Source organism: Macrobrachium nipponense, chromosome 21 (assembly GCF_015104395.2).
Source record: "Macrobrachium nipponense isolate FS-2020 chromosome 21, ASM1510439v2, whole genome shotgun sequence".
In the NCBI taxonomy this organism is placed as follows: domain Eukaryota; kingdom Metazoa; phylum Arthropoda; class Malacostraca; order Decapoda; family Palaemonidae; genus Macrobrachium; species Macrobrachium nipponense.
The window spans coordinates 3,636,585-3,647,389 of record NC_087212.1 but is presented as its reverse complement, the minus strand read 5'-3'; the positions used below and the strand labels follow the sequence as shown (position 1 = coordinate 3,647,389).

At 36.1% G+C, this 10,805-nt stretch overlaps 1 pseudogene; it reads right to left on the bottom strand.

Annotated features, from left to right (window-relative positions):
* The window catches only part of LOC135197655 (nucleolar protein 56-like), a 59,047-nt pseudogene that overhangs the window by 7,244 nt on the left and 40,998 nt on the right, over positions 1-10,805 (bottom strand).

The window sequence follows — 10,805 nt, the reverse complement described above, 5'->3', positions numbered from 1 at the left end:
GTGCGCTTGAATGGAAGAAGAAGAAGTAGTTATGGAATCTGTCGAGATCTGGACGCACAGTATCAAGTGCGCGCTTTCTTTGGAAGAGTAAATTTATAACGGACTTGTACTATATCTGGTTACTGTGACTGAGCGATTGATGATATACCTATTACCGTAGAACACGCGCCATCGGAAGTATATATTATATATATATATATATATATATATATATATATATATATATATATATATATATACTATGGGGTGTTTTTTCTGTAAATATTTTGGTCTTGGGGGAGGGGGGTGGGCGGGAACCAAGGTTCGTTTTCTCCTAAATATTTTCATTTGAAAAAAAAAACAAAGTGCGTAGTTCTGTAGATATTTTAATCAGGAAAAACGAAAGTATCCGTTTTCTTTTTTGTAAATGATTTTGTAAATTTAAAAACGCCAAAGTATCTGTTGTATACACACACACATACATACATATATATATATATATATATATATATATATATATATATATATATACTTATACATATGTATTTCACAGTCGTACGCTTGGTAAATGGAATATGAAAAAAAATCGGACACATGGAGAACTAGAATAAAATTACTACTGTATATAACCAAAGGATATATACAGGTAGTTGTAAAATAATCATACGTTATAATCAAAAGCAAAATATGGTCACGCCAGGACGCAGCAAATACTTGCGAATTCCGCGTATTATTGTCCATTGCATCGTTGTTACAGATCCGTGCAAGATATAAGCTATACGAAGGTTACTGTACGTATATATTTTTGGCGCATGTGCACCAGTGTATAGTCGACTTGGTCGGCTCCAGACGGTATAAATATTGGGCTGATGATCGGCCAGTAGACACAGCCTTTCCAACGCCCACACGCGAAGGATCGAAGGAGTGTCTCCTAAGAAGGATATATATAGCTTTCTTGTAAGTGTATATAGGTGAGTGGGAAGTATCAAGTTAGAACTATGCTATAGATCCTTATTGATATATATGTACATAACATACATAATGAAGTATATATTGTATTATACGCACGTAGACACACTCACTATATAATATATATTAATACATTACACACACATATAATATATAGTAATATATTATACACACATATATACATATACACAAACACACACTACCATTAGGTATATTAATATATTATACACACATATTCATATACACAAACACACACTACCTTTAGATATATTAATATATTATACACAAATACACACACTACCTTTAGGTATATTAATATTGTACACACATATATATACATATACACACTCACACACTATACTTCTAATACATATTACCAGTTTTTCCCAGTTCTGTTTGATGTGTTACGTCAACGTATATCGTATAGCTTCTCATTAGTGCTTAAATTACGTGACGTGAAAGTTGCCTTGTATGGGGTCATATGATTCATTTTGGCTAACTCCTTTAATTAATGTGTATTTCTGGTTGTGAATTCTTTTATGTAAGATCGGTTTTGTAGAGCTATATCGACCTTGAACGTCTAAGCTGGCGTAATATAATTTTCCCTTTTATGTGATCATTAATGTGTTAAACTTTCCAAAATACTTTTATTGTGCACATCAACGTAATTCAATGAAGATATGAAATTCACCAAGCTTTTGAAATTCACCAAGTTTAAAAACGACTGGATCACTATAAGTCGATTCATTTAAGGTAGATTCTTGCGCCTACGAGACGTTTGTTTGGCGGCCTCTGATTGGCTGGTAGCGGGAGGCAGACCTGCTCGCTCAGCGGGTCATATTTTCGTTTGTAGCTTAGAAACCTAGCAATTATGTTTACATTTCTTCATTTATCTCACGTTTTACAAAAGATAGGAAAGTTTTGGTCATACCAAAGGATTCAGTATTAAATGTACAATTAATGAATCTTTTCCTGAAATCAATAAGTTAAAATACAAAGGAATTACAACGAGTAGAAGTGAAGGGAGAAACATTTCATTCTTTATACCTGTTTTTATTCATCATCGGATTTTGCATAATTCACGAGATCAAGATAAAATGAAATCTTGTGTTTTAAAACAATGAAATCACCCTGAATACGCTGGTGTTTTCAGATTTTAAATACGTGTAATATGTAAAGAGAAAATGAAGAATATGTCTTATTATGTTGCATCCGTGCTTGACTCGGTTTGACAGTAGTGCCGAGAGACGCAAGATATCGTGGGGCTGGTCCTCTCAGCTAGAGCTGTTGGCAGTTGCCAATTGGCGATATGAGAAGTTTGCAGTTTCGAGACTATGTATTTACCGAATTATTATGTCACTTACATTTTTCTATAAATAAATGCATAGAATTCCCATTATGACTTTCGAACATTTTTACTAAAATATTATATATGTCCGTATTTCTGGGACATATCTGATAAAAGAAAAGTAAATAATCAGATGGATGCATCTGGGTGTTGGCTTCAATTTAGTCTAAGTGAGAAATGTACATGCTTTATGAGGCTCACTGATAAATAACAGAACTTGCAACAATTTTGGCTTTGTTGCTGATGGGTCGTGGGTGACGTTATTAGAAGAAAGCCACTGTATGACTTCACTTTTTCTGTTGCTGGTTGTTGGCACTTTATTTTCTATTTTGCTATGGTAGGGAGCATTGTCCATTATGATTAGAGATCTATCTTCTATATTAGGCAATAGTTGTTCCTTAACCACTTTAAAACCTTTCATGGTCCATGGAATCATGGTAGTCCCTTTGGCACCATTTTTTGACCTAAAACAAACAAAAATAGCGACATCTTTGACAAACCCCTTTCTCACTCCCCGCGTGCACCACAATAAATGTTGACCCCTTTCCAGTCTTAAGTTTGGGTCCTATTTCGCCTTCACCCGTTGTCCAACACTGACGTACACATTCATTTTGGTTTATCCAAGTTTCATCAAGGAATACTTCAGGTTTACGTTCAGTTGGACTACAATTCCTATTCTTTTCAATTAACCGTAGGTATTCAGTTCTCGCTGCCACTATATCATCACGTTCCATTAAAATTGCTCTTCCACTCGTCACTTTTTTTGTACCGGAATCCAAGCCCTCTCACAATTTTCCATAACGTTGTTCTTCCACCATTAAACTTCACCGGGTCCTCCTTCACTTTTTCCAGTAGGGCATCTAACGTTGGGAGCTCTCCTCTCTCGTAAAAAGACAAAATCTCCTTCCGAATACACTCATTTTCAAAACTATCCACCTTGTCCTTCACTCGGATCCTCTTCATACAGGTGAAGCGAAGGGGACGTTACCACATTCAGATGACTGTCGCTTGATTTTTTTCACTGTGTTGGTTGGCACTCCTGTAGCTTTGGCGGTCTTCTCAAATACTTCATTTCTTGAGTCTGCTCCCCACTGTGAGCTGAAGTAACGATGAACATTCATTATAATGTTGCGAGCTTGACTTGCAAATCTGGAAACGGTGCGACGAATGATGCTGTCATCTTGAACATCTGCTTGAAAAGAAAAAAAAATCTTGCTTAGTTCGTTGCTGTTTATTGCTCCACTGAGATTATTATTTCATATCACTCAATTAAGTCTCTGATATCTCTTAAGTTTGAAAATATATTCATATAAGAAAATTAGAAACAATATGTTGAAACCAACCTCATTAAAACTAAGGATGAGCTGAAGAGTGCGAAGTAGGTCCGTAGATTTCAAATTCATTCCTGGACTGAATTTCCCGCCCGCGGCCAGCCTACACCTCCAACGATACCAGATGCATCCATCTGATTATTTACTTTTTTTATCAGATATGTCCAGAAATACGGACATATATGATATTTTGAGTAAAAATGTTCCGAAAGTTATAATGGGAATTCTATGCATTTATTTATAGAAAATATAAGGACATAATAATTCGGTGAATACATAGTCTCGAAACTGCAAACTTCTCATATCGCCAATTGGCAACTGCCAACACGCCAACGGCTCTAGCTGAGAGGACCCAACGATGTGTCTCGGCACTATTGTCAAACCGAGTCAAGCACGAATGCAACATAATAAGACATATTCTTCATTTTCTCTTTATATATTACACGCATCTAAAATCTGAAAGCACCAGCGTATTCAGGGTGATTTTATTGTTTAATAACACAAGATTTTATTTTACTTGATCTCATGATTATGCAAATCCGATGATGAATAAAAACACGGTATAAAGAATGAAATGTTTCTCCCTTCACTTCTACTCGTTGTAATTCCTTTGTATTTTACTTATGATTTCAGGAAAAGATTCATTAATTGTACATTTAATACCGAATCCTTAGGTATGACCAAAACTTTCCTATCTTTTGTAAAACGTGAGATAAATGAAGAAATGTAAACATATTGCTAGTTTTCTAAGCTACAAACGAAAATATGACCCACTGAGCGAGCAGTCTGCCTCCCGCTACCAGCCAATCAGAGGCCGCCAAACAAACGTCTCGTAGGCGCAAGAATCTACCTTAAATGAATCGACTATATCTTACTTAGAAATCACCCGTAAAAATGTACAGTAACAGCTAAAAGTATTGCAACTTGATAACCTCAGGCAAGGAAGTTTTGCACTCATGTATTTTATATTAAAATATCAAGAAACACATTGACGAAATTCAATGAAGCCTGACAGATATATTCATTTTGTAACCATCTCGTGACAATTAACCTAAAGATACAATTCATTGTAGAAATTTGTTGCCTTGAAAACCATCTTGCTCATTGTAACGTATTTGGACCAAATGTACGATGACCTTGTCACATTAATAGTGTATTAATGATAATTTCTTTAAATATTTCCGTGCATCAGGATTACAAATAGTGATTTTTTTGTCACTTATCTACGCATGACTTTTTTTCAGACAAATATTTTGTTGAATTTGTGTAACTTATACGCGCATGACTTTATATTCACAAATATAGTTTAATATCCAATTCACCATACCTCAAGAATAAACTTAAATCCAAGGGTAATTATAAACATAATATATATATATATATATACATATATATATATATATATATATATATTATATATATATATATATATATATATATATAGATATATATATATATATATATATATATATATTATATACATACATATCTACAGTAAAGGGTCCGAACAGGACTGAAGTACTTGGCTATCTCGCTTTTTCATTTTTTCCTTCGTGGCAAAAAACCTTTATTTATATACATACACATATATTTAATATTTATGTGTGTATAAGCTAATAGTTTTACGAATTAAATAGTAATTAGAAACACAATAGTTAAAAGTCTTAACATTTTCCCCCACTTCTCAGACGCCACTCGAGATGAAGTTCCTCCTGACCCTAATCGCCTTGTCCTTCTTGACAATCGGAACCACCCGCCCCCATGCCCTTCTTACTCACCAGTATAAACTGGGGAGGAGGATTTGGAAGGCCAAACAGCGACGGTGGTTCTTCGAGCGTCGGTAACCGAGTCGTGCCGGATCCCTACGCATTCGTCTCATTTCCCGATATAAATCCCGTGTTTCCCGCTGAGCCCCTCTTCGTCTAAGTCACCTGGGAATCTCGGGATAGTTGATAGTACAAATCTCCGCTTGGTAGTCCTAGTCTCGCTATTCCATACGACTTTGGCAAGTCTTCAGTGTCGTCTCTTGACGGGTTAAGAGGGACCGTGATAGCGCCTGGGTCTAATACCGTATACCATCAGGATTCGTTGCTTCGAAGCGTCTATGTGTGTTGCTTCGTTCGCTTGTGAAACAGCGAAGCACCCATTGTGAAGCAGCCAAGCACCCATTATGAAACCGTGAAGCACCCATTGTGAAACAGCAAAGACCCATTATGAAACAGCAAAGCTCCCATTGTGAAACAACAAAGCACCCATTATGAAACAGCGAAGCATCCACATATAAGCCGTGACCAGCGTCCCAGGTTCGAAAGTTTCCATTATCTTGTTCGTGTCCTCATGAAGCAGTCGAGGAAACCCGTAACCAAGGCTCCATGATTGCTTGCGTGTCTTCGTATAGTCGAAAGCACTTTTCGTCTTGCTGTGTTGATTGTGTGTGGTGATGAGGTGGCGTGGCAAGCCTGCAAATAGACACAGTACTACACAGCTGCGCGCGCATAACCTTGAACGAGAAAACCACTGATGAGCAAGAAGCCAAGAGCTCAGCTAGGCTGTTTGGAAATGAAGAACTCGCTTGATGGAAGTCTCCATAACAGCCTTTTGAGTTTTTCTAATTGAGAGTTCGTTTATCCATGAAAATATCATAATAATAGTGATAATAAAGTCAGTATATTGTATGGAAGTTAAATGCGATAAATTCCACCTTTTCATGAGTAGTGCCTATTTTCGTAACTTTTCTTTTTCAGTTATGTAACTTTTTATATCATATTTTTTATAATGAAAGAAAACATGTTGCAAAAATATGATTTAAAAATAATAAAATTTTACGATATTGTTAAATTGTTATTTTCCTTAAAAACGTGCGAGAGAGAGAGAGAGAGAGAGAGAGAGAGAGAGAGAGAGAGAGAGAGAGAGAGAGTTGAAGTTTTAAAGTTTTAAAGATGACTAGATTTCTGTTTTATATTAAAAACATTTTTTATTTAATTGATACTTAACTTTTACTGAAATAATAGATACTTTTGTTTCTTGAGTTTTTCTGAATTATTATTTAGCTACTTGAATTTTTCGAATTATATAGTTACTTGAGTGTTTTGGAATTATATAGATATATACTTGAGTTTTTCTGGAATTATATAGATACTTTATTTTTTGTTTTTTGGAATGATATTGATATAGATTCTTGAGTTTTCTGAATTATATAGTTACTTGAGTTTTTCCTGAATTATTTACATTAGTTTTTCTGAGTTATATAGATACAATTGACTTCTGAATTATATAGATACTTGAGTTGTTAACAATTATATACATTCTTGATTTTTCCCTCCTTTACTCTTTTCAATTAGAGTATCTCGTGAGAAAAGTTAGTAAATCTGTATGTTATGGTCAACCAGATTCTTCTTATCACCTCTAATACAGATTTTAAAACATGGTTTTAGTTCAGTGCCTTCAAGTTATTACTACTTAGTAAATTGGTCTTGCGATGTGCGTTAAGTTTCAGCATTATTGATTTGGTAACTAGAAAAAGAGAGAGAGAGAGGGAGGTTGAAATCTGATACCCAGAGGAGGTTGGGCATTGCTGTCATTGGACACCCCAGTTTTGTTCAACCATGCTAAGCTGTTACACACCACTGAAGGCAGGATTCAGAGAACTAGTATTTGTAACGTCCATTAGCCCCCTATAGCTCCATCCACTTTTTAGTTTATAGCAAAAGAAAACTAATGAGATGGCTTTGTCTATCTGTCTGCCCTCAGATCTAAAAAAAACTGCTAAGGCTAGAGGGCTGCAAATTTGTATGTTGATCATCCACCCTCTAATCACCAGACATACCAAATTGCAGCCAGCTATCCTTAGTAGTTTTGATTTTATTTTAGGTTAAAATCTAGCCATAATCGTGCGTCTGGTAACTATGTAGGACGGGCCACACCCAGCGCTTCGCCTTTGACCTAAAATTATATTTTCCATTTCCATTCCTATATGACCAAAGAGAGACAAGGAGAAGAAGAAGCAGGAGTTGTATCTGATATTAACAAGAAGAAACATCACAGTGGACGCAAGAAATACGTCCGCCAGAAGTATATATATTCTGCGCAGGCCCCTCATGACACCTACGGGCTGCTCTAGGAGCAAGATCCCGTGCTGGCATAAGCTTAATCTCAAACAACAACAACAACTTGTGGTTGTCTTGTCAGTGACAGTAATCTCGGCAGGCATGCGCCATATCCGCTTCAGAGGAGCATTTAAAATCTGAGATGTGCACTGCTTGTGTTACAAAACAACACTGTGGTGTACCCCATGTATATTTAGTGACAATCTTACAACTGTGAAGGTATAATAAAGACTATTTTCACCGTTTTCTCCACGCTGCTGTTTATTTAAAAATCAAGACCATTGCAATGTTAGCAAATGCATCGTAAAAGATACCATTTACGAAAACTGGAAGGCTCTTTAAACTAGTTAAAACACGGCACACTTGTTAGAACGACTAGAACTTGTCCAAAGTTTTATCTTATAAAGTGGCCACTAAACTTAATCCATGTCCACTTGATTAGTAGAAACATGAAGGATAGCAAGGACAAGGTTATACTTTCGTTGGTATGTCAGTGACCTTCTATTGGGAATGAGCAATCGATGACATGCAGTGATGTCACCATAATACGTCGCACCCATAGATATATGGCCGCGTCCATGATGTGTATTGCAATATTTTTGCGGTGTTGAAAGGTCTCTGTCCCTCATTATATAATATAAATATATATATATATATACTATATATTATATATATATATATATATGTGACGGTACTTACTTTCTCGTACACAGCTCTAAGGTAACGTGTGCCGTGGAGGCTGTACTTTGGGGAATTAGCAAAAAGGGTTATCGTTTTGGATGAGAAATGAAGATTGATATTTTCTTAACATAGGTTTATTCTTCGTTAGGGTTCTTACAAAGTTTTTTCCACCTTTTTAGTTACTGGGCTTTTGGACTGATAAAACTTAATTGGCACTTGTTGCAATTACGAGTCTATAGGCACGAGGGAAATTTACTGAGTATTGATTGTCACCTTCACTGTCTTTGATTGCTTCGCACACCACACTTTTGCACTTGATCTTCTTCTGGGGATTCTTCTGTCTTTCTCTGTTTCACGGCCATGCCACTGCAGCTCTCCCCTCAGGCTCCCCGGTTGTTCTCTCTCTTGCTTCTCTGTTCCCCTTTTTTCTCTGCTCCCTTTTTTTCTGCTTGCTCTCTCTCTCTGTCTCGCCTTTTGTTCAGTTGAAATCTCCTTAGCCCCGCCTTTGGATTTTTGGATTTTGATGGCGGGTGGGCTAATTTTCTGAAAGGACTTTATTGTGCCTTAGTGGCTGCAAACATTATACAAGACCGCCTTCCTGTCAGTCTTCTACAGTAATTCGTAGGCTTTGAATTTGTATACGCCTCCTTCTTCATGTCCTGGCTTCTAAGGGGCGTATCCCTTGGTAACCTCATAGGTCATTCGTTGATACTCCTTTTGGGCTGTCTTATGACCAACACTCATGGCTTTTGATTCGTCGATACTAGAGGCCTATCTTTGGAAAAGGGTGGAGCTTAGATTTTCACATGATCCACCTTTGAAACAAGGAAGCCTTGAATTTCCCTTGGTTATATTAAACAGAAGGCCTCTTGAAAAGGTCCACCTTACATTAATTCTCCGACGCTTGAAGTGTCACAAATGTCGGGCGTGCCAGAGAATCACTTAATCATCGGAGATGAGGCGTAATGGGTTGGATTCCAATTTCTCGAAGATGCCTGGGAGATGCAGACCAGATGCCTGTGGTTAACGCCTAATCGTTTTGGGTCGAGTCCGAGAAAACGTACCTTCGTAAAATTGATTATTTTCATTCTCTTATCCCTCTTTCTTTTCTTATTATCCGTTTCGTGCCTTTTTCTTAAGTATTATTAAGTTATTGCCTTTGGAATAACAACACTGTGCCACACTATACAGTCTCGGCGCCCGCTACCTCGCTGACTCCGACAGCGTTATCTAAGCTGAAGCAAATATTATACCTACAAGAGGACTCCTAACTTATGCTTCTTGGAAATCATATGAAACTTTAACTCAAAAACATCAAAAGTGATGTAAACATGAGCAAATCCTTGATTATTAAGTAACGTTTATGGGCAACCAATCAAGTAAAATTGAACTGTAAACATGAGTAATTTACTTGAGTCCAGTAAGTAACATTCAGAGAAACATAAAACTGAATATGAATATGAACAAGTACTTGATTAAGTAATTAAAGGAATCATCAAAGTGAATTCAAATATGAGTAAATCACATTAAGAAACGTGAAACTGAATGCAAACAAAACTAAATCACCAAAAAACAAGAAAAACTGAAAGTTTAACATACATAAGCCCTTAAGTCACATAAGTTACATAAATGCATGGTAGAAGCAAAAAATAATGGTAACTATCCAAGTTTACAGTACATGATTGGTTCAGTCCTCAGTCCTATTCTATCTAGGTGGATATCGTCTTTCTTTATGGAAAAATAAATTTCGTTCTTTGTTGACGACACTTGATGGCTTCTTGTTGGCTGTGACCTGCTGCTTGGAGACAAGTCCTGGGAGAAAATATCCTTGTGTATTTGTATGCAATAACAAGTGTGTCCTTGACTTCCTACTGAGAGTGTGTATTGTGTTTATGCAAAATTTCATTGGACATTCTTACTGTAATTTCTGAGTAACCTTGTACATTAAACAATATAACTTCACTGCTTGATACTAAAACAAAATTGGCAACTCGGTTAAAGGAACCGGTTAGTGGTTAATACTTGTAGGTTTCTTCTACTGTGAAAACAATTAGTAAGTTTTCACCAATCAATATCTTGTTAGTAAGTTTTTCAACAACTACTATCTTGTTAATGAGTCTTCATCAATTAACATCTTGTTAGTGAGTCTTCATCGATTAATATCTTATTAGTAAGTTTTCATCAATCAACATCTAATGGATTTGAACAAAGTAAGTGTATTAATTACCCCTTTAAAATCATAATCATTTCTGAAACGAATTCTCTTATCTTAAAATCTCTTAATATCTATCTTAACCCGTCTTATTTATTCTTTTACTTCTAAGAATGTTCTTATGGAACGGTTTTTTTAAAACTTAATATACGTCTTAAATTCTTATACTGCGCATTGAA